The sequence below is a fragment of the Calonectris borealis genome, chromosome 3, assembly GCF_964195595.1.
Source record: "Calonectris borealis chromosome 3, bCalBor7.hap1.2, whole genome shotgun sequence".
In the NCBI taxonomy this organism is placed as follows: Eukaryota; Metazoa; Chordata; class Aves; order Procellariiformes; family Procellariidae; genus Calonectris; species Calonectris borealis.
Window position 1 is genome coordinate 71,836,908 of NC_134314.1, and position 16,657 is coordinate 71,853,564.

Here is a 16,657-nt window from a genome sequence, read left to right on the forward strand (position 1 = left end):
GATCCATGGGACAGAACACTGAATTGAAGATATGAGACTTTGGTTCTGTTTCTCCCACGTGACCTGATTGTGCACAGTTTTCTCATAGCTGGAAAGAGGATAGATATAATTTCTATTCTCTTTTCTATGAAGTCTACAGGTAGATCTGCTCTACTGATAAACTAGTATTTATTAGTTTAGGAGTACTTCCTGTCTCCAAACGAGAACCGTACCTCATTATATTGTTAAGCATTGAAGAATTCATAGGTCAATGGGCTAATTATTAGTGCTGAAGTTGGTGACCTTTTAGATAACATATCACAGGGTGTCTTTGCAGTATTCATTGAGTATTCATTATTTTTTTAAGTTCTTATAATAAAGCATTATTAAATGAAGTTATTGTCTTTTTTTTTTTAGAAGTTATACACCTAAATGCTGCAGCTAAAAGCTCGCATTGAGAATGTAATGTTTTGGTTCAAATGATGCTATTGACTGGAAACAAATTGTTGGTGTGGCTGTAGGTTTCACTCCCGTTAACTTTTAAACTTAATCATAGATCCCTGACCTCTTCCTTTCTTTACACACCAGCTTTCAACAAAAGCTTATATGCACAGAAGCTTTGCTACCCCTTCTGCATCTTCTAAATCTGGAAACTTTATCAGCCCGTGGCTTTTCCTTCCATTTATTGTTTTTCAGTTTAGGATATCTGAACTCAGCTTCCCAGCCACTAGATACAACTAGTATGCATAATTTCCATGTAGCCTCAGTAGATTAATATGAGAATAAATAAAGATGCAGAGTCTGTCGCATTTAGGCCTGCTACAGCACTTTTCCAACTCCGAAATGCTCCTGCTTGATGTCCCGCAGACGTTTGTACAGTTACTGTCTTTTTCCTTGCTATTTTTATTTGTGTCTGCTAATTCTTAGGCTGCAATCTTGGGCAATAGTTGTTCAAAGTGCCCACAAACATAGAGCGAGGAAATATTCCCTGCCCAGAGAATCTGTGGTTTAAACATTAGGATAAGACACTCCAGGTAGACACAAACGAATGAGGGAGCGGAAGGGTGCAGTGAGGCAACATTGCTCGCAAAACAGGCAGAGGTCTTCGTACGTTATCTATGTATCTCAATGTTTATAATTTATATATTTAAAAGAAGTCAGATTCTTAATAAGGATCCCAGAGAAAAAAATGAAAGCTTTGAAGCAAGAAGTGAAATAATTGTGAAACTGAGTGCCCTACTGAGGAATATGAAGAAATGCATGTGAGAAATGGCAGAGGTGCTTGAAGGTTATGAAGGCACATTGCAAAGGAGAGGATCAGGGAAGGTTATCCAGGCTGGTACTCTGAAGCAATGAGTAAGGAGGATGCTACAGGAGCTATTTACAGAGCATGTGGACTATTAATTATCAAATTGTTATGTACTAACTTTCTAAACATCTATAAAGTTCTTGTTGGCAAAATGGCTGTTCCGTTTATTTGCACTTTGTTTTTTCTACATAATTGCTTTTCATTTTTAAGTATTTTGCTCTGTTGAAATCTGATATGTAGTTCAGTCGGCTATATGTTTGTGGTTTTTTTCTTTTTGGAAATTAAGCAAAAATAATTAAGTGACCTCTTAAGTGAAAGCATTTTAGAAGAAAATGTATGAACTAAATGCAAATTTGGCATTGTGTGTTAGTTTGAAGTCATACCTATGATTAGATTCTTTGCATCTCAGATGAAATCAGTTCAGCTTGGTATTGCTGGGATCTGAGTTTTGCTGCAAAAGCAGTATTTCAATAAATACTTCACCTGTGCCAAGAGTGGAGTGCTTGGAGCCTAAGTCTTTGTTTAGTCTGTAGTTCTGCATTATGGATGAACAAACAGTCTGCACTGCAACTATCTTAGCCCTTGTGAACTAAGGTTGCTCTACCTTTCAGAAATGATAGTCAACTGAAATAGGAGCAGGTATGGACATAGGAACACAGAGATATTTCTTGGTGTGTTTGCATGGCAGCCCAGAATCGGTGCATTTGGAGCTGGGTGTGTAGCTCAAGGTGAGAATGGAATTAACAGTATTCTCGGTGTAATAGGAATGGAGATGGTTTGGGGGATCCTCAGTCAGTGTCGAGCAGCAGTTGTGCTTTACCACGCTTATGTGGCCATAAGCTGAGGCAGGAGAGTTCTTCTTGTGTGACACTGTCGGAGAGTGCTGCAAGATGTCAGTGCTGGGAATTCATCAGGATTGAGGGAGAGAGGTAAAGCAAGCTGTGCTCCCTCCTCCACATCATTGTCTCATACTCATCTCACAGGTTGCCAGTAAGTGTTTGTGGTGAGAGTGTGGGAAAGACCAGAATAATACCCCTCTTCACTGGATTCTCAACACCAGTTTTGAAATCTCTGCTGTACATGCTGCAAGTGAATGCAATTATATCAGCTCTCCTAAAAACTGTCAGAGAGCGACAAAGTTGCTTCTGGTGTTGTTTTGTTTGTTTGGTTTTTTTAACAAAAAAAAATTTCCAGCTACTTCCCTTTGTTGGTGATTATGCCACTTGCAATACACTCTGTAAATGTTACAGAGTTTTTGAATAAAACTGCATATCACTGCCTCAGAAATCCACTCGGGACAAACAATCATAAAGATGTGTGGCATGCTGGGCTGCGGGTTTGTATGCAAGTGTGTATGCAACCTGTCTTATCCTGTGGTACCCAGGCAAAGGCTTGATGCAGTATTGTTCCCTCTGCCCAGAAGAATGGAGGATCTACTCCTTTAGTCCGGGCCAGGCAGGGCACAGGAGAGAGGTGGGCATTGAGAATAAGACCTATCATCTCTAACTTCATTATCCCTGTCATCCTAATAAAAATTGAGGCATAGAGCTATTCATTATAGCTCAGTCTGCACTCAAGGGAGGGAGACAGGCCTCTCCAGAAGGAGTATGATCCAGAGTCACTTGAATTTTAATTCATAAGGGCACGTTTTCGAAGCAAAAATCCTTCCTATTATATTTTAATTCTGGGAATTTTATAACCTGTATAATAGGCAAGGGTTGAAGAAAAGAGTGGCCTTACCACTTTAAATGGAGGTGGGAGGCGTCTCTGAGGAAAGGTTAATCATAATCTGGAAGGTAGGTATAAATCCACAGAAGCTATCTCTCTCTTTTGCTAGACACGTACCCCTAGCTGCATGTGGCATCTTTCCACTAGCTTCTGCTTACTGCTTATCCCTCCCTCAGTGGTCGCTCAAATGATGCTACCCTGCTCGGTGCTCAGGGGCTGCCAGGTCCGTCCTGCCTGGGTGAGGCAAGTCGGGCTTTCAGGGATATAAATGGTGGCATGACTGCTACAGGAGCTAATGCAACCTAAGGCAGGTGTATAAGAAGGGTATAATTCATTTTTTTAAAGTGCCTATCTCTCCTCATTGGCTGCAGAGAGAGCTAGAGAGTATAGAGATGACACGATGTTTTTTATTGCTGAATTTAAGCAGAAGCATCCTTGTGGTACTACAGAATGAACTGATGACATCCTTTAGTGTCATTGCTTCTGCATAATTTGTTCCTTGCTAGCACAGATGGAAGTTTTCTACAGTACCTCATGCTTCCTTGTTTACTTGTTCATATTATAAAAGCACTCTCAAAACCTGGGCAGAACTGGTGTACACCACCAATTTGAGTGATGTTCCTGGGATTGTCTCTGGGATTACTCAGGGAATTAAATGCCAATTGGCAAAAAAGCACTGTTCCTTAGCCTATAGGAAGTGCAAGTATCACTGGCATCATAGCTGGTCATACACTAAAGATTCTTACAACATATTTAATAGCTGCAAAAATCAAAGCAAGGAGTGCTGGAAAACAAACTAGTAAAACCCTTATGCCTTTGTAATCTCTGCCATCATGAAATTCAGTCTTTTCCATAAGTACTACACTGTTACAGGCAAACTGCAGTCATGCTCATGGTGTTCTGAAAAAAGCCAGTGTCCCATTCTTCTGGACCTTGTTGCTCCTTATGCTGACTTGCTCTTACTGGCTTGTCAAGTGATGTTGAACAGTCACTGTATCATACTAGTACTGCAGGCTTTTCTCATCCCCTCTTTTCCCTCCCTCTATTTGTTTCCTCCAATTTCTCATTTAGTAGTCTGTGTTGGGTAGAGATTTTTGAGTGGCATTGTGTTCATTATTGGGTGGTCCATTTAGTCAAGCAGGACATTTTTGTCCTTATCTATAGTGGATCACAAAAATTCAATCTGTACTGCAATCCTAACATACATGCCACCCCAATCAAGTTGCACTGGTATCACTGATATTTTCAGACTGCTATCCATTTTAACTCTATTCAGTAAAACTAGGGTGTACAAAGTACAGCAATTTAAACAATATACTGTTAGAAGACAATCACTTTGTGGTCTTAAAAAAAACTTCTACAAATGATATGAAAGCATAAAATTTTTTTTCTCAGTCTTCTGTTAGGTTCTGGTTTGCACCACCATTCTTATAAGGCTCCCTAACTCCTTATGGCTTGTGGGAATCTTGGACTTTTGTAAACTCCCTGTAGAGAGACTTCATAGTGCGGGAAGAGCTACAGAGGGAAAGAAAGCAATGTGGTCATTCTTGAAGACTCTCTATGATGGAAAGCCGCCATAGTTGTTCTAGTAATCTTCACACACTCATGAAAAGCTTCAATACACACAGGTCAAAGTAGCTTAAAGTCCAGTTTTATGTAAAGTTACCTACAGCTGAGTAACATCTGTAATTTTAATGCCTTCCTTATATTAGCACTATTAACAGAATGCTGTGTGTTGGGGTTTTTTTCTGGATTTTTCTGGATTCCCCGCCCCCCTTAAGTTTTGGCTCTTCTTTTCCTTCCTTTCACATTCTAGCAGTTCTTTTCCATGCCCTGCTAGCAGTAGCCATTAATCAAACAGTAGATTTTTTTTCTACTTAGCTGATAGGCACTTCGTTAATATGTACCTTCATCGGTCTTTTCCTTTGGTTGTTTTCTAAGTCAACAGTGCCAAGACCCACAGTTTAACATTAAGCTAAGCTGATTTAACAGATACCTGCTACTGAAAGCTACCTTGCTTCGCTGCGTACACGTTCCCAACTTTCTTTCCACCAGTGCTCTTTCTCCTCTTACCTTAGACCTGAACCAGCTGAAAATTGGTTTGTAGAGGTCAAGTGAGCTCCTGGCGAAAAGGCCAATGACAGGGTCTCCCCTTTCAGGCCATTTACCATTTTATCATCTACGAAATCAAACTGCAACCTCACATTTGTAAACGTGAGCGAGATTGAAAAGGTGCGGTTGGTCGGGGGGGCATGCTGCACACCTTGCACAGTTGAGTTTTATCCCCACATCACAAATACAGCCCCGGTTAAGGTTTCCTTCTGTCCAGTTTGCTGGTGTATACTGGTTCCATATAGTCCCGCTGCTGCTGCCTTTTCTTTGCAATCTTTCACTCTCTGAAATGTCCCAGCTTGATTCCTGCAGCTTTCTTGGATTTAGAAGATTCTTGAGTTACAAAAGACGCCAGTGTAAATTATTAGTCTCTCAGGTGAGCAAATCTTGTTTAGGCAATTCATTACACATTGGCAGTGCGTTATGGGAAAATAGACTCTTTTGACTCTATTGAGTCTGTAGCCTATACGACCTGAAGGCCAAGTAAATCTAAATGATGGCTTGGGAATCTGAATAGCATTGTAGCCCATGTGTTACTTAACAGGAGGAATTCAAGCAGGATTTCAATCTTTTTTTTTTTTTTTTTTAGTGTCAGAAAATTGAAGTTAATATTACTTCAGAACAAAATATTGAAATACAAGATTTATATGTGAAGGTTAAGACAGCTGGAAAAACATCATAGCTGAAAAGGAAATCATTAAAGAGAAAAAAAGAGAGAGAAAAGAGATTAAGTGTTTTCATCTACTATAACAAAAACATGTGAAAAGGTCAGGCTGCAGCCAGGGGTATTTAGGTTAAATATTAGTTAACATTGGATAAGGAAAGTTGCTAAGGCTAGCTGTGAAATCACCATTGCTAAAAGTATTTAATTCTGGTTTATGCATATGGAAACAAGTCCTTTGAGAATCCACTTCAGGTCTCTTCTGACCCAGGTATCTGATAGTAATAATCTGATGTATTGCTGGCAGAGACAAGTTCTGAGCTACCTGTAGATGTTGCAGAAACATAGGGGAAAGGATAACAAAACATTTAACTAGTAGCACAAATGACTAAAGTATGCACTAAATTCTAGGTATCACGTTGTATTAGAATGTTTTGTCATATATAGAGCAATAAGTAGTTCTGTGAAAAGAACCATATGATGTTTTTTTTACTGCAGTTAGCTTTCATTTTGTGTTTTCCTCAATGAGAACACAGTCCTGGGGCAGCCTGTGCAATGCAGCATTTGTTTTAGTGCAGCATGGTCCTATTTTTTTTATTTTTAGAGTTCTTCCTTTGTTAACAAATTCCAAGTTGGTGATTTAAAATAATTTTTTTTTTTTTAAGTTAACATTATCATCTCGTTGCTTACACTTTTCTACTGCTTTTTCTCCCAGAAAATGGTTGACATGGAGCAATCTCAGTGTGAGAACCACCATTTGGTTCTGGAGGAATACAGTTCAAAAACTTAAATTCTTCTCATATGCTACTATTAAAACACCGAGGACAGGATTCATTCAAAAAAATGCAGGAGGCAAAATGAAAGAGGAAAATCCTCCTTGGATCGCTTTATAGGCAGTGGTTAAAAATGGTGCTTCTGAATATAGTAGATATCCAAAATATGTCAGGCGATTGTGTTTTATATGAACCTGTCTCCAGCAGCTCCACTTCTGCTCAGTTTAGTTTGACAAGTTCATATGTAGGCATCCACACTGCAGCTGTTTAACGTTGGTTGTGATAAATCCCTATCTGAGGCTCAAAAACTGTTGTCAGTTAAGACTTTATCTTAAAATAACATCTGCCGTATTTGTTACTGGTGTGAAAGGGGTGATATTTCAAGAAGCCTAAATAGGAACAATTATGTGTCAGTTTTGAGGGTTAAGTGAAGATAAAGATTTTGAGAAGGAAAATATTATGTGATGAGTATTTTTGAGAGCACTGTCTATTCTGACAGGCCGCTAGACAGACAGTTATTTTAGTAACAACATTGGGTTGGGGGTATCAGGAAGCTGAACGTCTTCAAAGTATTATGATGTCAGATTTTTCTATGCAAGTTATGACATTTGTCATTTGTCTGTTTTGCGACTTCTAATTCATTTCCTGTTCATATTGGGCTATACTGCAGGCTTGAAAAATTAAGCTTTATCTTCTCATAGCTGTGCTGTATTATCTTCCTACCATACATCGTGTACATTTTGGTGTATTATTACATTTGAACACAGCAAATTGTCATCGTCATAAATAACACTCCCTTTTGGAATGCGACCTCTGTTGTTTTTTAATACCAGAGGAACAGAAAATTGTAGAAGGACACATCTCTTGTCCTTAGTTACTAATTAATAAGCATTAAAATAGTTTTGTAGAGGAACTATTGCTGACCATGCTTGTATACTGATGTAGAGACTTCTGTAGTGTAAAGGCAAAATATTTCAGTGACAAAGTTCTACTGTTTTCCTGGTAGTCCTGTTCTGCCCTTTTGCAGAAATCAGAAGCTTCACCACCTTTAATTACCAGGATGATAATATACTTCTGAGAATATACTTGGAGGTAGTTAAAGCACACAGATAAAAAATAACACCTTAGAATTACTAGCAATTTATTCCATAGACTATTTCTAGAATGCAGTTTTTATTTTGTACTTTAGACTTCATTTGCTTAAAAATATCCTCGTTTCTGTCACAAAGCTTCTCCTTGTGAGTCATATCACAGAATTCTAATTTTAGACTCACGCTGAGGTTTTTTAGATGGTAGTTGTATGTATCCAAGTGAATCGTCTATTGTTGTGTGCAAGGAAACAGGCTACTTGTTCTGTCTTTCATCGAAGATGAGAAGGAACCTTATGAGGGAAGGGTCAACAACCTATTAAGAATCCAATAGTCTATTTAAAAAAGAAGAAAGAGGGAAAAAAAAAAAAAAAGACCCTCAAAACCACCAAAAAAACTCCTAGCTCTTTGGAATTTATTTCTCCACAGTTAACTAAGAAAAGATGTTTGAAATATATTACATTTTATAGGAAGTTATAACTGATTACTTAATTACACAGCTAACGTTTATAGTCAAATTCTGGTTGCTTTTTTTGGGGGGTGTATGTTTTATTTTTCTCATTTGTTAGTAGACTTTAATTTGGGGCCGGTCCACATATAATGTTCGAAGGTGTGTGAAGGAACTAAGGCTAACTGTAAAAGCCTCCATCCTGTCCATTGAAACAGATCCTGGTTTATTTGGGGTTCTCGGTGATTATTTTAATTCAATATCAGAACTGTTAGGGAACTAGTAGAAGAGCATCCCCATGTTTCAGGATAAGTAACCTCCAGGTAAGCGTGGAAGAAGGAGTAATGCCGAGTTACTACACGGTGGGGACGGCTCCTCTTGGGCTCCAGCCCAGCCCCGGCACAGCCTGCCTGGAGGCCAAGACCCCACACCTCCGCCTGCTCTCCCCTCTCTCCCCCATTTATCTGTCCCTTATGCTTTCCCTGCTGAGGAGTCATCGTTGTTAACATACAGCGTTGTGAAATATTGTTTGGAGTTTCATTACATGGAATGTAAACATTAACATATTAAGAGACATAATTTCTGAAACTTCTTTTACTGTAATTTCACTAGATTTTATGTAATTACATTTCGGTATTTGTTACATAGTCTTTAGGGCTTTTAAGAGGATTATGCCCTCACCGATGCACATTGTTTTAAGTGTCTATGGAGAATGTATGTAATCTCTTTGTAATACTGTTAGGCTTGTGACACAAACCTGCAAAACCTATAAATCTCCAAGCTAAAGACTGTCATTGTAATTCACCCTGATAGGAGATATATCTGGAACATTTAATAACATCTTGTATCTACATAGCTGTTGCTGTGGAATGAGACTTATAATTTAGTTTACCCAAATCACCAAGTTGCTTTTTAGCTATGCCAGTTTAATTCCCCGGGAAAATTCATCACCCCCTTACAGAGATGCCGAAAGGCTGCACAAATGTGGTACACAGCTCCTATGCTTTCTGCACCTTACTCATACAGGTCAAGCTGGTGTAGCTTGTCATAACTGCACAGGCTGTCATGCCTCCTCCAGCTTGCTTGGAGGTTATCATTGGCGTACCTGGAGAGGTGCAGCTCCTTCACCATACGGTGCCAAGGAGCATATGTCGGTGTGGACTTTCTGTACGTCTTTACTCAAGGCATTATGGCGAGAAAGCCGCTCGCTTCCAGACCGTGTGAATGCAGCAGCTGTTCTGTAAAGGCTTTATCTTAAGCTCATTAAAACAAAGAAAAATCTTCTTTCCATAAGGTGAAGGGAATGAACTATAACAGCAATAGTAGGTGAAGAGTATTACTGTTAGCTTTCCAGTCTTGGAGGGGAAAAAAAAAAACCTTACATACAAGATCACAGTATTCAAGAAGATATAAGGCCAAGCCAGTGTAGCAAAGCAAAGCAAAATATTTACTTGCTTATAGTGCCTAATAGATGAAAAAAGAAAAAAAGAAAAAAGCTCGTTTAGGAATGGAGACTGTAGTCTTCAGACTTGACGATAAGAAATTATGGTTATTTGTGGTAAATTCAGTTTTTGGACTGTGCTTTCATTTTTCCAAGGAAATTAGAGTAAATCATTATTACAGTTGAGCTTGTGTAAAGGCCCATCTCTCAATTCTGTTTGTTTTGGCCAGGGTTTCTATTTTATTGTCTCATTTGCCAAGACGTCCTTAGGCTTTTCCAGGTTCAAGCGGGGCAGCCATTCCCGGTACTGAGTCAGAACTGAGGCTGCAGACTGACCCTTGCTTAGTAGACAGTTGCAGAATCAGCTGAATTTTCTCTCTTGACTCCTGTTAATATCAACAATAAAAACCCCCACCTGTTTAGGTCCACTGGGTAGTTCAGAAACACCATGTGGTTTTTCAGGAGAGAATCGAGAATCAGGATCACCAATTACAACAGTTATGAGCTACTAAGCCAGTCACTGTACCAGCCCAATCATTCTCTGTTATTTAGTCGGATTGACTATGCACTTGAGCGCTGTTTTGCAGCCTGGATGCTGCTATTCCATTCACACGTGGGTGAATGAAGCTGATGTGCCTTGTTACAGTGGGAAGGACAAGAAATACCTTTTAACGGAAGTCACAAAGCTTGTGCTCCCATCCAAATGAGGAGAGAAACGTTCGGGAATGGACCCTTCGCTGAGATTTGCAGCACAGCTGGCATTTTAGCCCTGGTGGAGGGCGTTGTCACAGAAACTCAGGCCACGGTGGGGTGAGACGATGCTTAAGGAAGCCAAGGGTCAAGCTGGTGGACAGGAGAGACAGAGGTGACACCATCCAATGATCAATCACAAATCGGTGAAAAAGCAAACGTGATCAAGCTGCCGTGTTAGCAGAGGTCTTCTGGGCATAAAGCTTTGTTAGCAGATGTGAGTTGAGTCATAAAACATGGATAATCATACCCTGATTTGAGACTGATTAGACAGGACATAAGGCTAATTAACCTGGATTTCTGGCTTCTTTGCATTACTGAAGTTGTGCATTGCAGGAAGAATAAGGTTTGAAAAGGCATTTGGGCACCTAGAGATATATATTGCCATAAAAAGGCATGATGTGCATTTTTTTTATACCTCTTTAGATGCCCTTCTTCAACTCCAAAGACTTAAGTATTTTATAATCTGATCCATAAACATACAAATAAAGTGGATTAAAAATCTTCAATGGTATTAGCATTCAGAAATCAGAAATTTATTATTTGCAAATGTATTTAGTACCCTCCACATAGTTAATATTTCTAAACATAAATACTTGTTTGTCAGCAGTTGTGAGCTAAAGTCAGTGGGCTATCCTGGAACTACTAATTTTGTTCTTTAGTGCCATGTCCATTATATAGAAATGAAGCCATGTGACAACCTTGTTTACATTTCTAAAATACATATCCAACCTACCAAAAAACAACAGCCATAATGAAAGATTGGATTGCTGCTTTTTCATTCAAATTAAACCTTTTTTGAATACAACGATCTGAGTCTTGCTGTGAAACTTCTGCTTTCTGCTTCCCACAGAGACAGAAGTTTGTTTTGTTTTTTTCTGGCTGACTGACTGTCTCAGGAGCAGAAAATCTGCTGCTTCTCCATCGCAATGTATCGTGGAAGGGAGACGACTTTAGTCGTATAATCTGCTTTCTTGGTCCTGCTTTCCAGAATCGCCTTTTGTTTGGACACTTTGGTGAGCTTGTACACAGCCTCGTTGCATAATTCTTCTTTCATAATCCTGAGCCTGCCTTTCCATTTGTGTGGTTACTAAGAAAGCTGGAGGTGTGACCAACTGCCAGAAGTGATCTGAATAAATAAAAGGAATCACGAACAGTTAATTGTTGTGTTTACATCTGGTTTCTAAGAGACTAATAGTTCATGCTCGCTTCTCTGTGTGTTTGTATTTGAGATCTTGGGCTCATTCAAATCCTGTGTTCCCTGGGGAAACGTGTCTGCACAAAAAAATTGTGCTTTGTATTTATATTTGTCAGTAAGAAGTCTTCAGTTTTTAATAGGAAATTACATACATTTATGAATAAGATTAGATAATGGTATGCCATTGTGCTAATTCTTAAGTAGTCAAGGTTTTTTCCTAATTTTTTTTTTTGTAAGATTTTGAAAGAGGTGTGCAAATATGTAATGAAGTAGCACATTTTGACCTGTGAGGGTGGTAAGGATACTTAATATCACTTTCCAGATGGGAATTGAAACAGAGGAAGGTCTCATTCTCACCCACTACTATGAAAGTGTAGGATGCAACATGGCCTTTACTGCAGTCAGGAAGAATAAATCAGTTCCTAACATTCTAATAGCTATTTCTGTTTATTATTAATAGCTGGTTGTTCCTATGAAGGCCCAAAATAGTGGGAACTGTGTCATCAGGAATATGAAGTAGCTTGAAATTTGGCTTAAAAAATGCAACTTACACATTCAGCAGCATGTTTGAAGAGTTACTCTCTTAAGTTTCAATAGTATATTTTCTTCAAGTTTTCTACATTATTATATGTTAGTAACCAAACATTTTGGAATTGCATAGGCTGCAGCGTTTTTTTTTTTTTAAATAATTTATTCTTGGCATAGTTAAAATCGTAAACCTCATAGTCTTAAATATGCAGCTGTTTAAAACAACAGGCATGACCATACAACGGTTGTTCTCCGACTGAAATGCAAACTGCCAGTAGATTTGTATTTTGAATGAGACCAAATCTGGAATCTATGCCATTTCTCTTACAGATTTCAGCGATATAGTTAATTAACATAACATCAGTGCCAGTGGTTAAGGAGCTCGGGTTATTCTCACAGGCTTATGATGAAGTTTAAAAGTATCAAGCTGAACTATGGTAATGCCGCAGGTAATGCAAAAGACAGACATAAACAGACTTACATGAAAATGTGCGTTGAACTTTCTTTGTAGGGAAGGAAAAGATTGGAGTCGATTGATCAAAATTATGGACACTTAGCTACTTCTTATTGCCAAAAGAGAAAGTGTAAAGCACAGAAATCAGAGCTGAGTCAAAGATTAAATGGCCTTAAAGAGAAAAAGCCCATTTTACAAAAAAAAAAAAAAAAAAAAAAAAAAAGTCTTTTAATGTTTTCTTTTTATCTACCAGCAAGATAAACTTGTAATTAAAAGTTAGGTAAAAAGCTATGAATAATGTTTTCAAGGAAACAGAACAAACTAACACATAGGAATACACAGAGAAGTGAAAGAAAAGTGAAATGAAAGCAAAAGTAACCCATATAGCCTTCTGATAGGTAGAAATGTTGGAAAAAAAATTAGTGAGGAAAGGAGACTGGATATTGAGAACAGCAGTAACATTGGCCTGAAAAATGAAAATGGAGAGAGAAGCTGCTTTACATGTCTAAACATAAAAAATACCATGGCAAGAGTTTTGACTGTATTATTGGTTGTGAACTGTCTCAGTCTCAATCAACACCTAAGAGCACGTTTGCCCTAAAGCTTGGTTTTATTCTAGTAGTTTATTGTGGAGGCACTGTGCAATATCTGCTAGCAAAAGACATATCTGCATTCCTCTGAGGACCTACCTCAGTGAGAATTCAAACCTAGATTTCCGACTATGGTCTCAGTATTCTGTTTCAAAATCCTTACACTCAAAAGGGAGAAAAGTCTTTCATCTGAATTAGTAATTTTAGTTCTGAGTACAATCAAAATGTCTATACCATCATTACTTGCTTGCTCCCTATCGGGATTTGACTGTTTGCTAATTACTGGGTGATGGGTGGATGCTGGGTTGTGCTTCCCTGATGCTGCAGCATTCTCTTGCACTTGCTCTGGCAATGAGTTCTGAATTATACAGCAAGAGCTGTTCATTAGTCTGTTATAAAGAAGTACCTCACTTCTTGTCTCTTCCTGATAAAGGAGCCTTCTTTTCTAGGTCATTACTTCAGTTTCCAAATAATTTGAAGCCCTGAGTCCATGTAATTAGACTAGTTTCAGACTAGTCAATTGTTACTTTCTGGTTTTCTCTGGCCTCTTTTACTAAAACTTATTGCTTGGATTCCTCTACATTTTCAAAACTGGCAATTTCATTACATCTTTTACTAATAAATGACTTGGATGAGAGCAGGTTATTTTAGCATTATCTAAACATCAACATTTTTTAGCTTTTTGCTGCAGAACCAGAAGCAGGAAGAATTGAAAGCTTGTTAATAGCTGATATTTGCATATGATTAAGAATGTGCAATGGTTATTGGTTCAGATTTATTTTTAGGCATTGTCATCTAGATTCATATTTTGGCATAGAAACATTTAACCTGAGATGCTGAGATCTAAAGATACAACTCAGTAGCTTGTCACTGGAAGGATATGCTGCATTTACATGACCTCTTTCATTCTGTCTCAAGCCAGTGCTACAGGATTCTGATCATCTGTTCTCCAGAAATCTTTCTTCCTCGGTGACTGGACAGAATTTGTGGCTGATTGCCAGCAATGCTGGACATAAGCTGCTTTGGCAGATTTACCCTTTTAAAGCTGTGCTTTATTTGGAGGGGAAATTGTCCCCTTTCCCACACACAAAAAAAACAAAACCAAAAAAAAAACCAACCCTTCAGAATGAGACTGACATAAACATAGTGATAAAGAGAAAAAATCACAAATGAATCCCAAGCTTAAGATTTTTAAGTTCACTAGGTCTCTGTAACCACAGTGAGGACTGACTGTACTTTGCTGTTCACCAATAAAGATGAAATCAGATTAAGTTGTTGGCTAGTGATATAATGTATAATCTAATTTCTCTAGTTTCCCTTTTTCCTCCCATTTTAGCATCAAAATTAAGAGAATGTATACATCTAAACTTTTTCCTGCAACTGAGACTCAAATATAGATTGAAAATGTGGTTGATATACTAGTATAAGCCTCTTACTGCTGTAGAGAAAACATGCAGGGCTTGTAGCTGATGTGTTGTCCTTGAGGAATAATCTAGGTAGTTTGGTGAAGGCTGAGACAGACTTTTTGGAGAAGCTAGCAGAAGATGCACCAGATAAGACTGTGACCTAACCTGAAATAATTCATAATTGTGAAGCCAGGAGAGTCTGTGATGACCTTGTCCTGATCACCTACCTAATTTCAGAATTCAGTCCTGAGTGATGGTGTGTCTTTTGTGAGCCTGTGAAAGTGAGAAGTGGAGTGGAAAAGGGCACAAGGAGTCTCTTCTCCATTTGGCAGGTAACACCAGGTTGATTAACTGAAGTAAATGTGTGTGTTCATACATGTGAAAGACTGGATGCCTATGAAGGGACAGACCTCAAACTCTCAACTGAGCGCAGTGCATTTCACTGATTTTTTTTTTTTTTTTTTTTTTTCTTTCTTACGCTCAAGGGTAGTTGCAGGTTGGGCACATGCTGCCTCAGGTCATCTGGACAAAAAGTACGCAAGACTGCGCTGGGAAAATGAAAAAGGGAACACATAAGGACATAGAAAGAAGGAAGTTGTCCAAATGAACAAGTTCCTCTCACCTCTTTTGATAAGAATTTTGCAAGTCGAGATTACCTAACATAGTAAATTTACAGAAATAGCAGAAGTTCCTCTGTTCAAGAGCAGCACCTCTCAACATGGACTTAGTGGAGGCCAGATATAATGAAGCCATACTGAAGGGGAAAGTATTTGAAAGTATAACTTCATGCTGTGGAGTTCAGTGTTTTAGGGGCTGAATGCTCTCCTGCTTGTTGGCAGGAGTTTGTGTGGATGGGAATCAGGAAGAGATCCCTTCGCTTGTTTACCCTCTGCTAATCAGGTTTTGGGACAGCTTGAATATTGAAGTATGAATATGATATTCAGTATGATACATGCATCTTGATTTTTGTACTGATTTTTGTTAATATGAATACTGTGCTCCTGCACATTTCTTTCAGCAAGTCTTGGATTCCAGGTGGCCACTTTTAGATTTTCAGTCTGGAATTAAAATCTTAAGCAGTGTAAAGTTGGAGATTTGATCTAACAAATTCATATGTAAATCTATGTATGTGTACATACATATACATACATAATAATGTAACAGAAACAGATGTTTCAAGTCCAGTTGATCAAATTATTATCTAAATGAAAAATATTCAATACATCCCAAACATAAAATAAGAGTACTTAATGGAGTACATAGTTCATTATCTACTTGGCAAAGCCTGAACACAGCAAATGTAGAAGTGCTGTGATATTATGTTTAAATTAAGTACTAAAACCAATTGAAACATCCTTTTATTCCTTTTTATGAAGTAGAGCTCTGCTGAAAAGAAACATAGCAAATTCATAGCATTTTATTGCAATTCTATGATCCTCACTGCCGTGTTACTTAAGTTTCTCCAAGTTTTTAAGGCATTCATCTTTATAACATCCCTGCTTGGAAGGCAAACCGCCTTTTACGTTTGTGGAGTAAAGACAGTAAAGACCTGCTTATGAGTAGATCAAATACAAGAGAGGCAGGCAGAAGCTAAGTACATGTAGCTGCAGATTTCCATGCTTTTCTATAATTATTATGTAATAATAATGACCTATGAAATGATAAACACATTTCTGTATTCTTTCTGCATCTCTGTCATATAGAAATGTGTAGTGACATTTCACTTAAAAAAAAAAATACCGGGAAGTGACATCCCATAAAAAGCCTCACAGATCGTAAACACTTAACTGTGGCAAAGGCACCGACCCCTCTCCTGCTTTAATGAGAGTTGTAACTGAGGTCATAGCTGTCCTTTCCAGCCCATGCGGTACTCCACCCATACGTTGTTTTCATGAAGAACTTGAAATCATGACAAAAACATCAGAAGGAAATAATGCTTGTGTTGAATTTATGTTTTGGATATTTGTTTGTTTTCTTGAAAGGAGGTTCTTCTTCAGATGCTGGTTATTTTTAGTGCTTATGAAACCAAAAGACAATGAACACTGGACGGAGCCAGGAAAGCTGTGAGCAAATATAGTATTGGTGAAAACTTGCAGACATAGAATAAATCAGCTGCCTTTGTCCTAAGCACCACCAATTCTGGATATTGGCTTCTTTTAAAACAAAACTATCCTATTGTTGGGAGCTTGTCA

The 16,657-nt window shown here is 38.3% G+C and overlaps 1 protein-coding gene across 1 annotated transcript in view; it reads left to right on the forward strand.

The window, feature by feature from the left end:
- The window catches only part of SYNE1 (spectrin repeat containing nuclear envelope protein 1), a 314,802-nt gene that overhangs the window by 8,303 nt on the left and 289,842 nt on the right, over positions 1 to 16,657 (forward strand). The gene's annotated exons all lie outside the window — the stretch shown is intronic.